Raw genomic sequence first — 19,623 nt, forward strand, 5'->3', positions numbered from 1 at the left:
AAAGTGAATAAGTACATATTTGTGAGCATGCTGTAGGAGAGTGTGAGATTGACATAACTCTGGGTGCAATAGGAAGAGCCTATCCCCCAAGTTCACAGCTTCTAGACAGAACTGTCTTTGACCTATGACCTCTAAATTATTATTATTGATGGCCTTGAGTCCTTGAGTCATGTGAGATTGACCCAACTCTGGCTGCAACAGGAAAAGCCTATCACAAAAATTCACAGCTTCTAGACAGAACTGTCTTTGACTGAACTGTCTTTGATATATGACCTCTAAATTATTGATGACCTTGAATCCTTGAGTCAGAAACCAAGAATATGCAAGCAAATTAAATACGTTACATTTTTCAGGAGTTTATAGTCCCTTAGAAGAGATAAAGAACAGAGATATGTTGGTCCAACGGGAACACAGAAAAGGAACAGCATATTCACAACAGGGCTTTGAGGAACTCCCATTAGGGAGGTTCCATAGTTAGGGTTTCTATTGCTGTGATCAAACACCATGACCAAACAAGAAGTTGGGGAAGAAAGGGTGAATTTGGCTCCTCGTTCAAGATCAAAGTCCATGATTGGAGTAGTCAGGACTGGAACTCAAGCAGGGCTATGACCTGGAGCAGGAGCTGATGCAGAGCCCATGGAGGGATGTAGGTTATTGGTTTGCTCCCCATGGCTTGCTCAGTCTTCTAATTTAGAGAAACAGAACCATCAGCCCAGAGATGGCACCACCCACCATGGGCTGGGCCCTCCCCTTCTGATCACTAATTGAGAAAATGCCTTACAGCTGGATCTCACTGAGGTATTTCCTCAACTGAGGCTCCTTCCTGATGACTAACTTGTGTCAAGTGGACACACAAAACCATACAAAACAGGAGGCACATGAAGATCAGACGTCACAGTATGACTTTATTCATAAGTTATGATGCTGAAAATGGGTGGAACTGGAAAATATCATCCTGAGTGAGGTAACCCAATCACAGAAAAACATACATGGTGTGCACTCATTGATAAGTGGATATTAGCCCAAATGCTCAAATTACCCTAAATGCACAGAACACATGAAACTCAAGAAGGATGACCAAAATGTGAATGCTTCACTCCTTCTTTAAAAGGGAAACAAAAATACCCTTGAGAGGGGATAGGGAGGCAAAGTTTAGAGCAGAGACTGAAGGAACAACCATTCAGAGCCTGCCCCACATGTGGCCCATACATATACAGCCACCAAACTAGATAAGATGGATGAAGCAAAGAAGTGCAGGCCGACAGGAACTGGATGTAGATCTGTCCTGAGAGACAGAGCCAGAATACAGCAAATACAGAGGCGAATGCCAGCAGCAAACCATGGAACTGAGAACGGGACCCCCACTGAAGGATTCAAAGGACTGAAAGAGCTTGAAGGGGCTTGGGACCCCATATGAACAACAATGCCAACCAACTAGAGCTTCCAGGGACTAAGGCACTACCCAAAGACTATACATGGACTGACCCTGGACTCTGACCTCATAGGTAGCAATGAATAACCTAGTAAGAACACCAGTGGAAGGGGAAGCCCTTGGTCCTGCCAAGACTGAACCCCTAGTGAATGGGATTGATGGGGGAGGGTGGCAATGGGGGGAGGATGGGGAGGGGAACACCCATATAGAAGGGGAGGGGCTAGGGGGATGTTGACCTGGAAACCGGGAAAGGGAATAACAATTGAAATATAAATAAGAAATACCCAATTTAATAAAGATGGAGAAAAAAAAAAGATTGTAATAGCCAAAAAAAAATTGCTGTGACCCAAATCTAACAGAAATATTCCAATTATTTGAATAGAGTTAACATGTGAAAAAAAGTTATGATGCAGAACTACATTAAAAAGGCAAGTAAAATCTGTGCATGCTAAAAGAGAGTGCTGTACCTTTAAGTTAGAAGTTGGGAGATTTTGTTCTCGGAATCACTTCACACTTAAAATTTCTTGAGAATCAATTCTCAAGAAGAACCTCGGGCCATACTGTTTATATTACTCATCTTTACTGTGTTAGAAATTGTACTTGTGGCATTTAAAGACATCTATTTCAAAATAATAGTACTCAATATACCATGCAATGTGGATAAAACATAACTACATTTTAACAAACAAAAAAGTGCTATACTTTCATAAGATTCTTAAATGGGTTCCTTAATAAGACACGGTTTCTCCTGCCTGTTTCTGAATTCAGTGTGCTGCATTATATTGGTTTCTTCAACGTGTATGAGGATCATCGTAGCCTTAAAGAGACTAAAATAATTAAATAAAAGAATTATTAGTCACCTGACCAACTTTGGGCAGTCAGTCAGATCCCCCACTCTGTGGGCAATAGGCTCCCGTCTGCTTTTAGCTGGTAGATATTAGACGGAGTGGTGATTTGGCCAAGTTTTTTAATGTAGATTGTTTTAGCAATTGTATGGTCAGTGAACTTGGACACGATCACGTATTTGCAGGCTGTTTGAGATTCTAAGGTGATAGGATCAAGGTCAAGTCCCCCATAGACATTGAAGGAAAAGGAAAAGAAAAGCTGACCCCATAGGCACATGTTACAGTCTCTGCTTATATAACAAAAACCAGCACGGAGGAGCAGTCTTCATGACATAGGAGACAGGTATGAAAAGTAAAGCTGCTGGGGAGACATTTGTCTAGGTGAGTCTGAGATAAGAGATGCTCAAGCCGGACACTGAGAATTGCAAATCAGCAGCAGTCGGTGGAGGATCAATATCTGGGAATCAACAAGCTCCCCAGAAAAAAAAAACCAAAAACAAAGAAACAACAAAAAAACAGGTAGAGTGAGAATAATGATCAAGTCCGGGCTCCTGGGCCATGTTGGGTGGATACAGGGAATTTCACCTGTTGACTAAGATGGGAAGAGCCAAGCCCTTTTGCCATGGCTGAGAGGAAAGAGTTCACAAAAGGCTCCAGATGATGATCAAATTGCAGCAGAAACCTCAAGGAAGATGCCAATGGACACATGGTTATCAGTATCCTTAGGACAGTATCAGCCAGTGGGTGTTAGGGAAGAAAAAGTAATAAAATACAGGGGCCTGAATCATAAAGAGGACACTCAACTAAAAGGAGCAAAAATCACTTATTCCTACAAGTGTGAGGACAGAATGAGAGGATATCAGTCTAATTGTGCAAAGTCACTGGAGTTTATTTGGTTTAGCCTGTGTATTGATGGAGTACAGTAGTAATTTATTGGAGGGTAAAAATTGAATCCCTGGGTTATTGATTATAACAGAACATTGCTGAGGATAAAGGAAAAGACATCAAGAGAGTGCCGAGTGTATCATTCTCACCATCTCCCAATCGTCACAGGATGCTGAGCTTGCAGATAGAACCCAGACAAGTTGGAAAGATGAAGAGATTCATCGGCAAACAGTAAGGCCTTGCTGACACCAGCTGAAGAAGCATTAAAGGTTTTCTATGTCTGTGACTAAGAGTGGGAATAAAACAGACATACTTTATAAAAAGCACAGGGAGAAGGAAGACAGGTCCTGATCCATGTCTTAACTATTTGTGGCACCCACGGACATGAACAGAGGAAATTCCATGAAGTTTACTTTCCAGAGAGAAAGTGTGTGTGTGTGTGCGTGTGTGTGTGTGTGTGTGTGCGTGTGTGTGAGTGTGGTTTTGTTTTCATCTTTTTGATGGTGCCAAATACAGTTCAACTAACTGACTCGTTCCTTTCTCAGGGAGCTTTCTCTAAGTCTATGCTCTTTGTAACACCCAGCCTCTTTGTTACATCAATTCACCAGGACAAATGAAACAAAGTGAACCTTGGGTAAATTAGTTTGGGAAACATTTAGTTAAACAAAGTTAAGCAGAGTTCTTCATCGAGGGCCTTCTCAGAATTGTTACTATAATTAACACACACTGAGAATTATTTAAGTAAGTGATAAGAGTGGGCACAGTTTCTCAAACTTAATCACAGAACCATTGTTTTTCTTGAACACATACTGACTTCTTGCCAGGAACTCGTGTTTTCCATGAAATCTGAAGTCTTGAAAGGCATTACAGAATGATTAATAAAAAAAAAAAAAACAAAAACAAAAGCAAAACAAGGGACAGCATAGTGTCATCACATTGAAGTGTATATATGTGTGTAAGTTGAATTACCAGGCGCAGACGTATCCTAGAAATGGGCTGCCAATGTAGACAGAGTTGCTTCTACTGTTCAAGGTCTGGAAAAGAGGGTTGAAGCATGAGATTTTTTTGAGTGGTCAGCAGAGGAACCCAGAACACAACAATCTCCAAGGCCTCTAGAAAATGGCTCCCTGTGAGGTAGTCCAAAGCTCAAGAAGATTAAGCAAGGGTCTGGTCTAAAGAGACTCATTCCCTTGACCCGGATCTCAAGCATCCTGTCGGCTGTGCAAAGCAGCCATCTGGTACAAAGCAAGCATTCCTGACATGACTTCTAGGTGAGTCATTTGTAGAGCTCCTAGTTTTGATTTTTTTTTCCTGAAGTAAATTGCCTATTTTCATTCCTGTCTTTTTTTTTCTCCAGCTAGAAAAGTTTCCTGGTGTAGCTCTTCCTGTAAAAACACAATTGATATTCAACCCTCCATTCCACCCAAATTCCTATAGAAGGCAATGAGCATGTTGTTTTGTTCTCCCTCCCACTGAGAATTATGAAAGGCATGGAATGCCTTTCTAACTCAGGAAGAATCTCCATGACTTGTCCACTGTATTACAGTGACAGGGCAGTGCCAGGAGATTCCGCACAAACGTGTGACCTCAATCTGTTATGGAATGGGCAAGTAACATTATATACCCCAGCGATGATTGTCTCCAATCAGCAGTGGCCTTCCCATAATATATGTTATTAACATTTATAAAAGTATAGAAAAATAGAAGGGAGGGGTTCTCATAGGAGAAGAAATTTTAAATCTATGGGCACTGGCATTGGATTAAGACTCTATGGGCTTGATAAGTCTAGACGAGGGTGATTAACTAAAAGGAATTGGCATGTTAGAGTACTGTTTGCCAGTGTGTATCCCAAGCATGCAGTGTTAGTAAATTAATATTTACTAGTAGTTTAGTTAGCAGGCAACATCTCCTGAACAGAGAATACCTCTGCTGTGAGACACAAATGCCTATTCCCTCGTGTTATTTTAAGTCTTTGATTTCATGTATTGGGTTTATTTGTATCTTATCAATTTCAAAATGTATTTGTGTGTTGACACTACAAGTGACCTTTTAGGTATCAATAGACAAATTAAGTAGCCAATGGCCTCATCAGCCTCCAAGATGATTGACAGCTATGAGAAGCCAATGAGCATGAAGGAGTAAATATGCCATGTATTTGTTAAATAATGCCATGTATTTGTTCATATAGTACTTGAAGCATATTTCTTTGTAGATGTATGTAGATAATAAACGATTATAAGCATGTATACATTCATAAATAAACAGCAAAGAAATATAGCAGGAAAAGAAGAAAATGAAAGGAATTTTATAGAAAGTTGAGAAAATAAGAATCAATATTTCAAGTTGGTGTTGAACTCCATTGCATAGAGAGCTATGATAAATTTGAAGACACTTTATTTCCCAACTAACTTTTTTTGGAGGATGGGAAAATGAGTTATTTTTAACTTAAAATCACGGAGTAAAGAGTTACTAACGTATGTGATAAATGTGGGTGACAGAACCACCTCCTTCCATAGTTTCTAGGTTTCAATAATTATAGCAATTCTTTGTAACAGGAGATAGTTCAGACTATGTTCATATGGCTACATGCTGAGAACATAAGAAGACAAAGATTGCCAGGCCATTATTATTTTTCATCTATTCATCAAGAGTTTGAAAGGAAATCCATCTTCAGGATGGGGAAGAGGTGATGCTCGAGTATTATCCAAACCCTCTAGAACACAGTATGCATAATGGGCAGACATTTTGGATATCTAGACACAAAAGACGAGTAGACTAATGGCATTGTCACAAAAGTAAAAATGTGTGACTATAAAACTACTTTATATTCAGGTATCAAGAGCAGCATGTTAATAAATCCATTGTTGGGGGCTCAAGAATAGATCACTGTCTTCTCTAAAGCCAGACACGTTCTGCCATTGCTATGACGACCCTAGGACAAGGCAGATGAGTAGAAACATGTATTCAGGAAACAACTCCCCGCAGGTACTTCAGATCATGACTTAAACAGTGGGATAAGCAACAACTTCTTGATTTTTAAAAAATGCTTCTTTTGCTTTGAAAATGAGTTTTACATACCTTTCCCATTCTTGCCCCAATTAGTAGTAATCAGTGCAGGTGGGACACTACGCGTTCTTTTTCCTTCCTGGAGTTATCCCTTGCCTTACCCTTTTGAACTTCTTCGGTTTTCATGTAGTTACTTTGAAGTTATTTTCAAGCACATCAATACCAAACACCTTTGCATGTAGTCTTCCAGGCTTTTCTGGGAGTCAACGCTTTTAAAACCTTTCTCTCCTCTTCGAATATGGGGGTGTGAGTGGGGTCTGCGCTCCAGCCCTGCTGGGCGAATCTCTTCTGCTGCGTCACGACAATTTCCCTCATTCCTCTCAAGTCCATTCTATGTCACCTGTGTCCTTCTTCCCCTTTCCTGGTGTGTTCATTTTCTCCAGAAACTCCTTTGATGAGTTTCTGGGAATCTTTCCAAAATTATTGGGTGAAAGCAGTCTTGGCAAACCGCACCTTGCTGGATGAATCCATGTCATGTATTTGTATAACTCATGAGCTAAAAATGGCATTCACATTATTAAATGGCTATAAAGATCAAAACAAAACCAAGATGTACACGGAAGAAATTTTATATAACCTATAAAACCAAAGCTATCCTTTTGCCTTTAGAGAAAACATTTGCTAAGCCCTGTTCTAGGGCGCTTCTAGTCATCGATGACAGGGGGTTTATAATGAGGGACACTGAGGTGTTTAGTGGTTTTCATTGTCTCATGATTTTAAGTAATCAATTTACTATCTTTACTGGGTATTTTTCTATTTTAGGCTTTCTTGAACCTGTTTTGATAAATTACATTTAAAAAAGTCTCTTGGGGCTAGAAAGATTGCTCAGCAGTTCAGAGCACATGTTATAGAGAACCTGGCTTCCATTCCCAGCCCCCATGTCTGGTTTCTCACGACTGCCTGTAACTCCAGCTCCAGGGGAACGGATGCCCTCTTCTGACTTCTGTAGGTTCCTGTAGCATGTGGTGCACATAAATTCACTCAGGGTTGCATATGTACGCTGAAAATTTGAAAATATATAAAAACAAATCTTTAAGAAAGTACATCTTTTGTTATCAATTCTGGCACGGTGATATCAATTTGATTAGAGTTTGCATGGTAAAACTGTCTGAGTTAATCTAGTTCATGCTTTACCGTCACCTTTGTTAATAGCAAGTGTGGCTTCACGATTTCATTTTTTTTTTTTTTGTTTCAACTTCGCAAATTGAATGTCTATGATTTTGAAGTTAGATTTAAAATCCCATTCATATGGAAGTTTGAGTTCTTTCTTTCTATGAATTGATTTTTTTGGATGCCACACATGTTTTGATAGGCAGCATTTTATTAACATTATTTCTTAGAGAAGATGCCCAGGAAGTTATGATTACTATGTAAGTGCTGTACTAGTGAGCTACATTCCCGGCCCAGCATTTTGATACAAAAAACTGTTCACTCTAATATTCATTTCTAGATTTTATAACAATGACTATATTCTCAAATACTATTTTTAACTTTTGACTATATTCTCAAATACTATTGTTAACTTTCCTGTTTGTTTGTTTGTTTAAATGGTTTTTCAATTAAAATAAAAAAATTTGAGGCCACCTTTCTTTTCTCTGACTTCTTCACTGATTGTTCAGGGATCATTTTAAAACAGAGGAAGCCTTCTAAGGTACTCAAAGACAAATAAGCAATGTCTTTACTTTCTCTCAATGTCATTTTTCTTTCGTTCTTTTGTTCTTTAAATGATTTCTTTTTATTTTATTTTATGTATATGAGTGTATCTCACATGTATGCTTGGTGCCTGTGGAGGCCAGAAGAAAAGTTTAGGTTCCTTAAAGCTGGAGTCTCCTGTGGCTGTGATCCACTGTGAGTTTTAAAAGCAGAATATGGGTCCCATGTAAAAGTGGCCAATGCTTGTGACTGCTGAGCCATCTCTTCAGCTTTCCAAATATCATTTGTTTACTTCTTTCAGATTCTTTATTCATACTGAAACAGCATTTGAATCAAGATAGATTATATAATATACATTTATATTATATTACATGCATGCGCGCATGCGCGCACACACACACACACACACACACACACACACACACACACACACGGATTTCTAAAACTAAATTAGTAGTTGGGTTATCTCATTCATGTGTGAAAGCCACACTTTACACCAGTGTTGTGAGAGAATGTTATTTTATACTTAGCACAAATTATTTGACAATGTACAACATAAAAACCCTTTGAAGGCTGATCTGAGGCATGTGTAAATTAGCAAAGTGTTAGTTTTGCTGGACAACAATTCACCCACACCCTTCCCTGTAGCCGTGACCTTCCTTTTCTGCATTGGCTGTCTGACCAAGTATACATGAAAAAAAAAATAATTGGATCACAGAGACATTCTCGAGAGCACTGTCACCAGCTTAGGCTATCATTATTGAAACAGTCCCCAACCACTCACAGGGCTGAGATGTGTCAGCGAGAGCGGGTCAGACTTTCCTTTGTCCCCGCTGCTGTTTGTTTTTGCCTCTGGTGGTATTCCCTGCTCGGTAATATATGCCTTGACTTTGTGACCTGTCTTCCTGCAATAATTCTTTGGTGGAAAAACCTAACAATACAGCCAAAAGTTCGTCCTTCCTCTGACTCCACGTGCCTGGCCCAGAGATCACAGCCTGTGGGGTCAGTAAACACATGTAGCTGGGTTACTGAGCGAGCTCTTTAGGACTTTTCTCACCAGCCCAGGAATGGGTATATTACTCCTCTCTTTCTCTCTGTCTCTCTGTCTCTCTCGATCTCTCTGTCTCTGTCTCTGTCTCTGTCTCTCTCAACATTAAGACTTTGATTTATGAATAGTGGAGGGAGAACAGAGTTTGTCATGAGTACGGGCCACGAGCCGATGCAACCATCTTTTGGCATTGCGAGAGTATAACGCACAGTGGTATTGGAGGAGAGTATGCAGAAGTCTGAGGAACACGAAGGATAATAAGACGCTCAAAGGATAAATAAACTCGCTAACAAGTTATAACTGAGACTTAGAACAGAGAGTCAAACTTAGCAGTCATAGGAAGTCAGACTTGCTCTGTGTGTTTCCTTCAGAATTTTAGTACAACAATTATATCGATTCAGGGCAGTGTACTGCACCAAGACCAGAAGTCATCTCCAAATTGTACCTGGTGTGATCTGTGAGGGCTGCCACGTACCACATTCATAATATTTAATAACCAAATATTTGACCGTGAAACATCACTGGAGGCAATTTAAAATGGGAGAGCTGCTTCAAAAGATTAAAAATAGAGGCTTGTGAGTTAGCTCAGAGGGTAAAAGTTGCTGCTCAGCCTGACAGAATGAATTTAGTCCCTAGAACACATAGATTAGAAGGCACTGGCAAGTACAAGTGATCATCTGTCCTCTACTTAAAATACATATAAAAACTTAAAGAGATGAAAAGAAGAATTTGCATATGATCTAGTATGCTGCAGTAGAAAGGAAGGGAATTCTATCACATAACGCAACATGGCTGCGTCCTGGGGGGTATTCTAGTGAGAGTAACCAGTCATGAAAAGACAAATACTGTGTGTTTCTACCTATTTACATGAGCATCTAATGTTAAAATCACAGGAATGAGTAACTGCAAGATGGTTACTAGGAACTAAGAGGAGAGGGATGGCTTATGGAAGAGCACACACATGCAAGGGTCTTTAATACTGAACTATACACTTAAGGATATCTGGAGGTGTATATGCAACCTGTGGGGGGTTGTGTTGCCATGGACACACAAAAGGCATCCAGTTTGAACAGCAGACACGATGGTCACTTCCCTGCCTATCTCATGAGGTTTATAAGCATCAGATAAGATAGTGAGCAGACATATAAAATGATTCATGGATAATCACTACAGCATTGGACAGAAACAAGGGTTTACCAGAAGGTCGTCTCAGCCACAGAGCATAGCTGTGCGCTGAAAGACAGCAGCTTGGGTACACAAAGAAATGGCGGCAAACCCGACTGTCTGGGGTCTCCAAGAGGTTAAAGAAAATATGTTGAGAGAGAGGGAAAGAGAGAGGCAGAGAGAGAGAGAGAGAGAGAGAGAGAGAGAGAGAGAGAGAGAGAGAGAGGGAGAGAGAGAGAAACAGAGACAGTGAGAGCACTGTATCTTTATATAAGAACTGGGAAATGATGAACATGTATTTGCATGCTTTTCTGTTTTCATAAAGGAATTCTGGAAGGATCCCAAATACACTCATAAAATATTTATCTCGCTGAGAAGAGGTGAGGTGGGCAGCACTGGATGGGAGTGAGAATTTTCAATGCTTTCCTTCTCAGGTCTTTTTGTTTTGGACGCACTGGATTGTACTGATCATTTTCTCAAAGCCATAATGCTTTTATTGATTAACTAAGTAAATTACCATAATGCAAGTCAAGTGCCTCTTTCCCTTTCTTCTCAGGACCTTTCACGAGGATCCTCTGATTTCTGATATTCAGCTGGAAATAGACTTTTCATCTCTGTTTGGGCTAATAAAATCAGCCAGGGGAACACCACCCTAATCCCAAAGGTGGGACAGAGGAGAGCGGGAGGCTGTTCTTATGTCACACTGACACTGGAGAGACTAACGCCCAAAGGAGGGTGCTATGTAGGAAATTGATCTCCACAATGGGCCAGACAGTGGTTTTGTCTCTTCCAAGCTAATTTGGCAATGTCTGGAGATATTATTATTATTATTATTTTTATTGTCATGGCTGGAGATTGGGACTGATACTCGATTCTGAGTAGACACCAGGGGCTAAATGTCAGAAATGCATAAGACAATGCCAGGAATTCTGACAATGGTTCTCACAATGAATATTATCTGGTCCAAAATGTCAATTGTCTGGCTGAGGGTGAGAGATTGTCTCAGGAGAAAAGGCATTTTACCTAAGGTGTTGGGAATAACAAAGCCTTAAGATGTTTGGAAAGAGTAATGGCGACATGTTAGGACCAGAGCAGGAGAGTCAAGGAGTCTGGCCAGAGATACTTTCCTGTTCTTTTCAAAGCATAGCTCTGTGTGCATCAGGTCAGCACTCCAAATCCTGCTCACAGTAGAGCACTGACTAATGCACCCATTTGCTCATTTCCACCTATTACGTGGACTAGTTTCTACAGCATGAGCTTAGTCTAGCAACTCTGCCTCCAATCTGCCTAACCCTAACCCTGACCCTGACCCTGACCCTAGCTGAGAACTTTTTAAGGTCACGATTGTTACCACTGAGTTAACACTCTGGTGTGCTCTGCACGTATCTTTAGCACACTTTGGGAAGTCTGCATTGTTTATGTGTCTGCTGTGTGCTATGAGCTTTAAAAGCTACTTTTTATTTTCCTATTTACTATAAATGTATACCTATAGAATATAGAATACACACACACACACACAAGCACACACACAGACATACACACATACACACAGACACTTTTCCCCTCAATAAAAATGTCGTTCTTCTTATCTAGCCCAACTTTATGGGAGAGAAGGTATATGCGGTGATGGCCAAGAGCATGTTCTGTTGATATCAATTGTTATTTCACAAAGTCCTTGATGTTTTCTTCTGAAGCATTATGTTTAGCACTGAAATATCCCAGTAGCCATTCTGTACAAAGCACTGCTTGCACTAGACATACAAGGACGAGTTAGACATGACTCAAGGGCTTTGAACTGTAGTGAAAGTACGGGCTATCCTGGTCTCATATAGAGATGGGCAGTGAGGGAATAACAGTGGGAGGATGGATAAGCAGTGTTTTCCATGCTTGAAAGGAAGGCTGAGTTGAATCAAAAGATGTCGTCCTTACAGTTGTTGGTGAAGGATGGTTGGGCTCAATCAGGTACAGTTCCTTCAAGACGGAGATGCAGAGGAATCTTGATGAGTGAGAAAGAAATCTGTATGCCAGTGTGGTGCTTGGAGTATGCTTGGTCTATGTTAAGTGCTACTAGGAGGTGTGGTCTTCTTGGAGGAAGTGTGTCACCATGTAGGTGGGTTTTGAGGATGCCTAGTGTCCAAGCTCCACCCATTATGGAAGAGGCAGTCTCTCCTGGTTACTTCAGATCAAGACCCTGGGCTCCTTCTCCAGCACCATGTCTGCTTGGACACTGACATGCTTCCTGCCATGATGGTAACGGACTGAACCTCTGAAACTGTAAGCCAGCCCCAGTTAAATGTTGTCGCTTTTAGGTCATGGTATCTGAAGGAGCCCAGGGTCTTGATCTGAAGTAACCAGGAGAGACTGCCTCTTCCATAATGGGTGGAGCTTGGACACTAGGCATCCTCAAAACCCACCTACATGGTGACACACTTCCTCCAATAAGACCACACCTCCTAGTAGCACTTAACATAGACCAAGCATACTCCAAGCACCACACTGGCATACAGATTGTCGTTTTTAGGTCATGGTATCTCTTTACAGCAATAGAAACCCAAACCAAGACAGTCAGATAGGGAACAGGATGAATCAGTAAGTGGGCCTGGAATGAAAGGTTGTTCACCAACCTTTGTTATTATATCTGTCATTGTGGGCTAAACCTACAAAAGGAACTTATCTGGACTTCATCATGTTAATTCAGTAGAGCTGTTTAATTACAACTGTGATACCCACATGTACAGGGCCTGAGAAATCTGGCTGTGAAGAATCCTGCAGTTATTAGATAAGATGTCAACATCACCTGGAAGTTTTTTAAACTATTATATGAATAGGTGTATTGGAGAGATAACTCAGTGAATAAGATTGCTTTCTGCTCTTCTAGAGGTCTGGAATTCAGTTCCCAGCACCCAAGGAGGTGGCGCACAACTGCCTGTGATGTCAGCTCTAGGGATCCATGGCCTTCTGTGGCTTCAGTGGACACACACACACACACACACACACACACACACACACACACACACACACTAAAACATGGGGCCTGCCATGGAGTGTGGTTGATACACCCAATGGCACTCCATTGGTGAAGATGGGTTTTTTTGTTCTCTCAGGAGCTGTCAGCTGAGAATAGCTTCATTGTTAGGGGTGGGACTTTGTGCCCACTTCCTCTCTTGTGCTAAGGCTTTGATTTGAACTTGTCCAGCCCTTGTGTGACAGCTCCATTTTTATGAGAGCCTATAAGACATGTCTTTCTAGGTATTCTGTCTGGTATTCTTTCTTTATCATAAACAACTAAACAAAAAAACAAGTAAATCCTTTAAGAAAATAATCAATAACCTAACTTACATTTTTCCATTCTCTCCTCCAGTGCAGGAGAGTCATGAGGATGTCTGCCATTATAAAACCAATATGAAGTACCACGCACTAATTGGCTACTACCGTGACATTTCTGTCTCATTTCTAATACAGAGACAGGCCTTGATTTACCATAGCTTGATGTGCAATTTTTTTTAAGTTACCATGGTGTCAAAACATACTGCAGTTTTAGATGTGGCTTTGTCATTGGGACAGCCACACACAGTTCCATCCTTGCTCCTGAGAGTGTGCAGTAGCAGTGACCTCAGTTCCTAGTCAGCTTCCTTATACTGGGATAAAGACTGCCACTCTACAGTGTGCTGTGTGACTAAGTTAGGATGGTCAGCAAGTTAATGGGTACTAGACATAGTGCAGAGAAGTGCTATTTTCAAAACATGTGCTTTAGGAAGTAACACCACTGTCATTCAAGGAATATGAGCACATTCACTTCTTTTAAAAAATTGTATTGTATTTTCAGTGTCTCTTGTGTTATTATTTTAATGTGGTCTGTGAACATCTCAGCGTCAAGACGTCACTATTTGTTACACGTCATTCACAGCCTGCTAGGATGAGGGTATTTGTTACCGCTCTACGAGTTTAAATATTCTTTTCCAATTAGCATAGCAGGAATCCATGGTCCATCTCTCATCTCTGGCCTTAACTTGCTATGAAACAAGCAGTAGAAAGCTTGTAGGCAGGGGGATTAGGTTGTTCCTTGACTTCAGGATCTGAAAAAGTCGACCTACTAAAGGGTTTTGACCCTTCTGTCCTAGATCCCCCAAGTCGTGGGACAACAGTAAGTTTCTTTGCCTACTTCATGGTCATCTCAAAAATATCACCCTATTTGCACAGATGTGTTCTACAAAATGGTTAATGTAATGTGAACCACATTTCTGGTCCAGGTCAATATTTAATGGATGCTTATTGAAATTCTTCAAAACAAAGAATTGGCCTTACTTGAAATTTGTCTCGTTTGAAATCAGAATTTTCTCTTTAAAAAATTAGTTATCTTTGTGCATCTGCTTGCAAAGGTGAGCCTTAGCAAATATGTGGGGATCAGAGGATAACTATAGATTTTGCGAGCCAGGTCTTATCTTCTAACAGGTTGAGACATGGGTGCCATGTTTGAGACAGATTGGGTTGTAAATTTCCAGAAGGTTGACCTGCTTCCCCCTGCCTTCCAGATTACAGATGCCTGCCACCACATCTGGATTTATATATATATATATAAATTACCTTTATTTTAAAGTCTGTGTATGTGTGTTAATTCTCTCTGCTTCTGTCTGTCTCTGTCTCTGTCTCTCTATCTCTGTCTCTGTCTGTCTCTGTCTCTGTCTTTCTCTCTCTCTTTGTGTGTGTGTGTGTGTGTGTGTGTGTGTGTGTGTGTGTGTGTATGGTGCTGTAGTTATGTGCACAGGTGTGATGCCCTTGAAAGCTAGAGATATCAGACTCCCACACTTTGCCCCTGAAGATGGAGGTTATAGGCCGTTGTGAGCCACCTGATATGGATGTCAAATTAGGGTCCCCTACAAGAGCAATACTCACCCTTAGCTGATGAACCACCTCTCTAGCCCCCACATCTGGCTTTTTCTGTCTTCTGGAAAGCAAACTCAGGCTATTGGTTTGGAAAGTAAATACTTTAACCAACTGAGCCATGTTCCTGTGGAAGATTCAATATGTGCTGAGATTCACCTGCATATGGACTTGATACGCTAAATCTCCTATTACTACAGACCAAGGTAAACAAGTTGTGCAACCAGCAAGCTGACAGGAGTTAAGGAGAAAGCCCGAGAATCACTACCCAAAATTAGTAACCAGAGGTGACGCGGTGATGTGTTTGCACAGGCAAATATCTGATCTGCTTCGAGCTTTGGCAGTAGACTTACCTAGCCAAGCTTTCTGTGAAAACACAAGTAAGCCAAACCACACCACTACATACTAGGAATTTTTGGAAACATAGTAGAACATTCCAAGATAAAATATTAGGTCATTTCAGGGCTTGAGGTAGGGCAAATGGAGCTCAGTCAGTTCTTAAATTATTGTTGTTGATGGTGTTTTCTGGACACGTACCATGTGTACTCACACAGGAAGTACAATGGATAGTTCTTCAGGAATTATTAAGTAGTTTTTTTCATCCAAGTACTTATCGAGTGCCTACTATTTACATAGTGCTGTGGTGATGAATCCTGGGTTGTGATGGAACAAGGGTAGACAATGTCCTGTGGGCATCAATCTGTAGCCATTGTTCTGCTGTGCTGGATAGTTTGGATGGACTAAACTTTTTTCTGTTCTTGCTCTGGGCCTCCGAGGAGTAAAATCGAATTGTTAGAAGAAACCCCCTAATTCCAAGAATCTTCAGACTCAGGGTGTCTGTGATCTAGAGTTGGAGAATGGGTGGTTCTTTGAGAATGAGAAAGAACTGCAATGTACAGAATTTCTGAAGTGTTAGCATACTGAACCAATGTGAAGGGAACCTAAGTAATGGATGCTGCATTTCCACAGCTATGACAGTGTTTGAGTTTGGGGATCCTTTTGTGAGAAAGGAGATAAAGGATTGGGACCACAGCCATTCTCTTGGTATTGCCCACATTTTCCCTCCTCCCTGTCTTTCTCCTCTTCCTTATATCTTTACCTCAGTCTGCCAAGTCCAAGGAAGAAATAAGTAATCAGATCCAGTTTCTCTCTGGGGCTAGTGTCTGGGGAAATGGGAGCTTTCCCCAGGCTTGGAGGCAGCACAGATAGCTGAAAGAAACCTTTGAAATGTGTGCTCTCTTCATGGCTGACTGGTTCTAGGATGGGAGCAGAGGGTACAGGGAACTTTCAAACAGGACATGATCATCTCCATTTGAGGAGATAACATATGCCAGGAACTACTATGACATCCAACTTCCCCTAGTGACACATGAATTTTGGGCTTCAAAGACCTTCCAGAATGATAGGTACATTCCTGGTCATATGTTTTTGGTGTTCGACAAGTTTCAGGACTGCACAACTTATGCCATTTACTAATCCATATCTCTTCTCTTCCAGATGTTTCGTTGGGTCAAGGAAGGGAGGCTACGGTGCTTCCTCTCTGGTTAGAATCTCAGCACGCACGCTTCTTTGTAACCAGCCCACAGCTGTGCCTCAGTGACTTGGAGAGAGTATGAAGTTAGAAATAAACTCAAATGGTTTTCTACTGTTGTTGTTGGTGGTGGTGGTGATGATATAATGATGATGATGTGTATGTATATGTGTATGTGTGTGCGTGTGTATGTGTGTTGTTAGGAACACAAGCTTAAAAATTTTCACCAACTTTCTGTGAATATTCAATCAAGTCATTCTGAATTTCTATGTTCTCAGGGTCAGCCTGGGTTCATCCATTAACACAAGGAACACAAATATATTCTCAGTGCCATCACTGACTTGATATTGAAAGAATGAAACCCCTAAAGACCAGGGACCTACCCAAAAGATAGCGCTCCCCCATATCACCACGTCTCCCTCCTGGACTCATTTGCACTTTACAGCTCTCGTAGCTCAGGAATTGCACCACCAGTCCCCAAGGTGCTGGACATCTGTTTTCTTACCACTAATTTCATGTTCCTTTTCATATCCCAAGCTCCTTCTTACAAAGCATACGCCTTGACACCAGGGAGTAGAGTCGAATGTGGTTATTTTTAATTTTTGCAGAGCTCTGTGCAAACCTCTTTAAATCGGCACGAATATTATTCATTTTTTTCAGAGATCCACTGGGGACTTGTTACATCGTGTACAAAGAGTGTCTGTGTAGAAAAAGCATGATGTGTTATGTTTGTGTCTCTTCTGAATCCAGGAGAGTGAGTCAGTACCACAAAACCGTTAATGAAAGCAGCAGCTCATGAGAAAGCGGTTACTCTAGACTGGAGTGTCTGGGACATTATTTTGGCTTCCGCCGGTTGGTTCGCAATGCCTTGTTTTAGATAGTAGTTCTGCTCTATGAGTATGAAATAGTCAGAGGCACTTGGTCATGGGTAAAATGGTCCAAGTTCGGGTAATGGTTTCTTAGCTATGTCAATGGGAGTTCTAACCTGTCTGTTATTGTTTTGTTAGGATAATTAAAGGGTCCCAGAAGGACTTGCCTTACTTTCAAACTGGATTTGGAATACAAATAGGTGCCCTGTATTTACTTCAGTTGGTGCTGCATTTAAACTGTTTATAACTAGCCAATGAGCAAGGAGACAGGGAACCTAAGGCACGCAATAATGTAGCCCACGATTTATCCATACACTGAGTTACTGGGCACCCTAGAAAACAGATCCAAGCTACTTGACTTGTCACCTGGGGCACGCCATATCACTACTGTGCAGTGTGCTAATAAATGATACTCCTGGGTTCAAATCCCAGCTGTCACTGGATAGAATGTCACCTTAAGTAAAGGACTTCCTGAGCTTCTCAGTAAAACCCATCTCAGAGAGGTGCTATGAGGCCAGTAAATTGATATCACATTAATTCTATGAGGAGGAGTGGATCTGAGTGCTTAATAAATGATTGGCACTTATCATATTTCCAGCATCAGTTACTTTTCTTCACAGTTTCCACTGTATAATAAACACTTAAAGCAACCCTGCGCATTGCTACTTAGAGTGGCTCAGCACTGGTGCATACATGAAAGACAAGGTCAGGGCACTGTCATAGGGTAGGGGACTTGTTCCTGAGCATGGGACCAAGATTCAGCCATACTAAAAGCAGTGACAAGTCTGACCAATACCGATGTAGATGCTCGTAGTCAACCATCAGACTGAACATGGGGACCCCAATGGAAGAGTTAGGGGAAGGACTGAAGGAGCTGAAGGGGGTTGCAACCACATAGGAAGAACCACAATATCAACTAACTAGACCCCCAGAGCTCCCAGGTACTAAACCATCAACCAAAGAGGATATATACATGGAGGGACTCATAGCTCCAGCTGCATATGTAGCAGAGGATGGCCTTGTTGGGCATCAATGGGAGGGGAGGCCTTTGGTCCTGTGCAGGTTTGATGCCCTAGCATAGGGGGATGCTAGGGCAGTGAGGCAGGAGTGGATGGGGGAGCACCCTCATAGAGGCAGGGGGATGGGGGAAAGGATGGGGGCGTACAGAGGGGAAACAGAGAAGAAGGACATTTGAAATGTAACTAAAGAAACCCAAATAATAATAAAAAACAATTCAACCAGTCTTTCCCCCCTCCCTAGCTCCCTCTTTTTTTCTCTGTCTTCACACAGCATTCTCTCTCCTTAGCATTCTGAGTGCTTTTTACTTTAAAGTTAAAACACGTTCCCAGCCATTACTCATTGCTCATGTCAGATTATGGAATTTAATTGTTCCTTTTTATATCATGCATTATTTTTATACGTAGTGTTCACATTTTAACTTTTTAACACCTTTCTTCAGCTTCTCCTCCTCATCTCCTATAAATACACGAACCTGTAAAATAAGTGTGTCTTCTACATGTGAGGTCATGGCTTTGGGATATTCATATTCCAGAGAGGTATTTGTCACCATTTTCTGACATATTAATTTTCTTAGCAAGCTATGCTCCTAGATTTCAACTTACACTTAATAATCTAATGGAGCTGAGGATGCTAGACGTCACATTCTTAAACAACATCTCCTTGGCAATCCTCCCATGGGACAAAGGAGAAGGAACGCTTCTTCCCATGGCCAAGCATTCTTAGATTGTTCCCAACCCCATGAAACTATGTTGAGCTCATCAGTCTGAGAAGACTGGAGATGCACATAAGGATGAACACACATAGGTCATATCCTCTCTCAGAAGCCATGTTCTCTAATGCACTGTCTTCTTGGTTATTGGAGAGTATATCATACATGCTCTAGAATTTACACACAGGGGCTGAAGGGCTGGCTCTGTGGGTAAGATCAATTTCTATGCAAGCAGGAGGACCTGAGTTTGAATCCCCAGTACCTAACTAAAAAAATTCAGGCAGAGCTATATGTGTCTATAATCCCAGAATCGGGGATCAGAAACAGGCAGACCTCAGAGGCTTGTTGGCTTACCAGTTGAGCTGAAGAGGGAAGCTTCCGGTTTAGTGAGAGTCTGTTTCTCTGCCTGGATGGTAGAGGACTATCTTTCTCATACCTTCCTCTGACCTCTATAGGAATATACACAACCCCCCCCCCCACATACTCACATGTATGTACCAAACACACATTTACCAGACAC

The 19,623-nt window shown here is 41.3% G+C and overlaps 1 long non-coding RNA gene across 1 annotated transcript in view; it reads left to right on the forward strand.

The window, feature by feature from the left end:
- Positions 1-16,624, forward strand: part of LOC134482770 (uncharacterized) — a 28,916-nt gene extending 12,292 nt beyond the window's left edge. Inside the window, exon 2 of the long non-coding RNA XR_010059319.1 lies at positions 16,472-16,624. This is a non-coding gene — a long non-coding RNA (uncharacterized LOC134482770). The remainder of the gene's footprint in view (positions 1-16,471) is intronic.
- The last annotated feature ends 2,999 nt before the right edge of the window (positions 16,625-19,623 follow it).

The sequence above is a fragment of the Rattus norvegicus genome, chromosome 17 (assembly GCF_036323735.1).
Source record: "Rattus norvegicus strain BN/NHsdMcwi chromosome 17, GRCr8, whole genome shotgun sequence".
Lineage (NCBI taxonomy): Eukaryota > Metazoa > Chordata > Mammalia > Rodentia > Muridae > Rattus > Rattus norvegicus.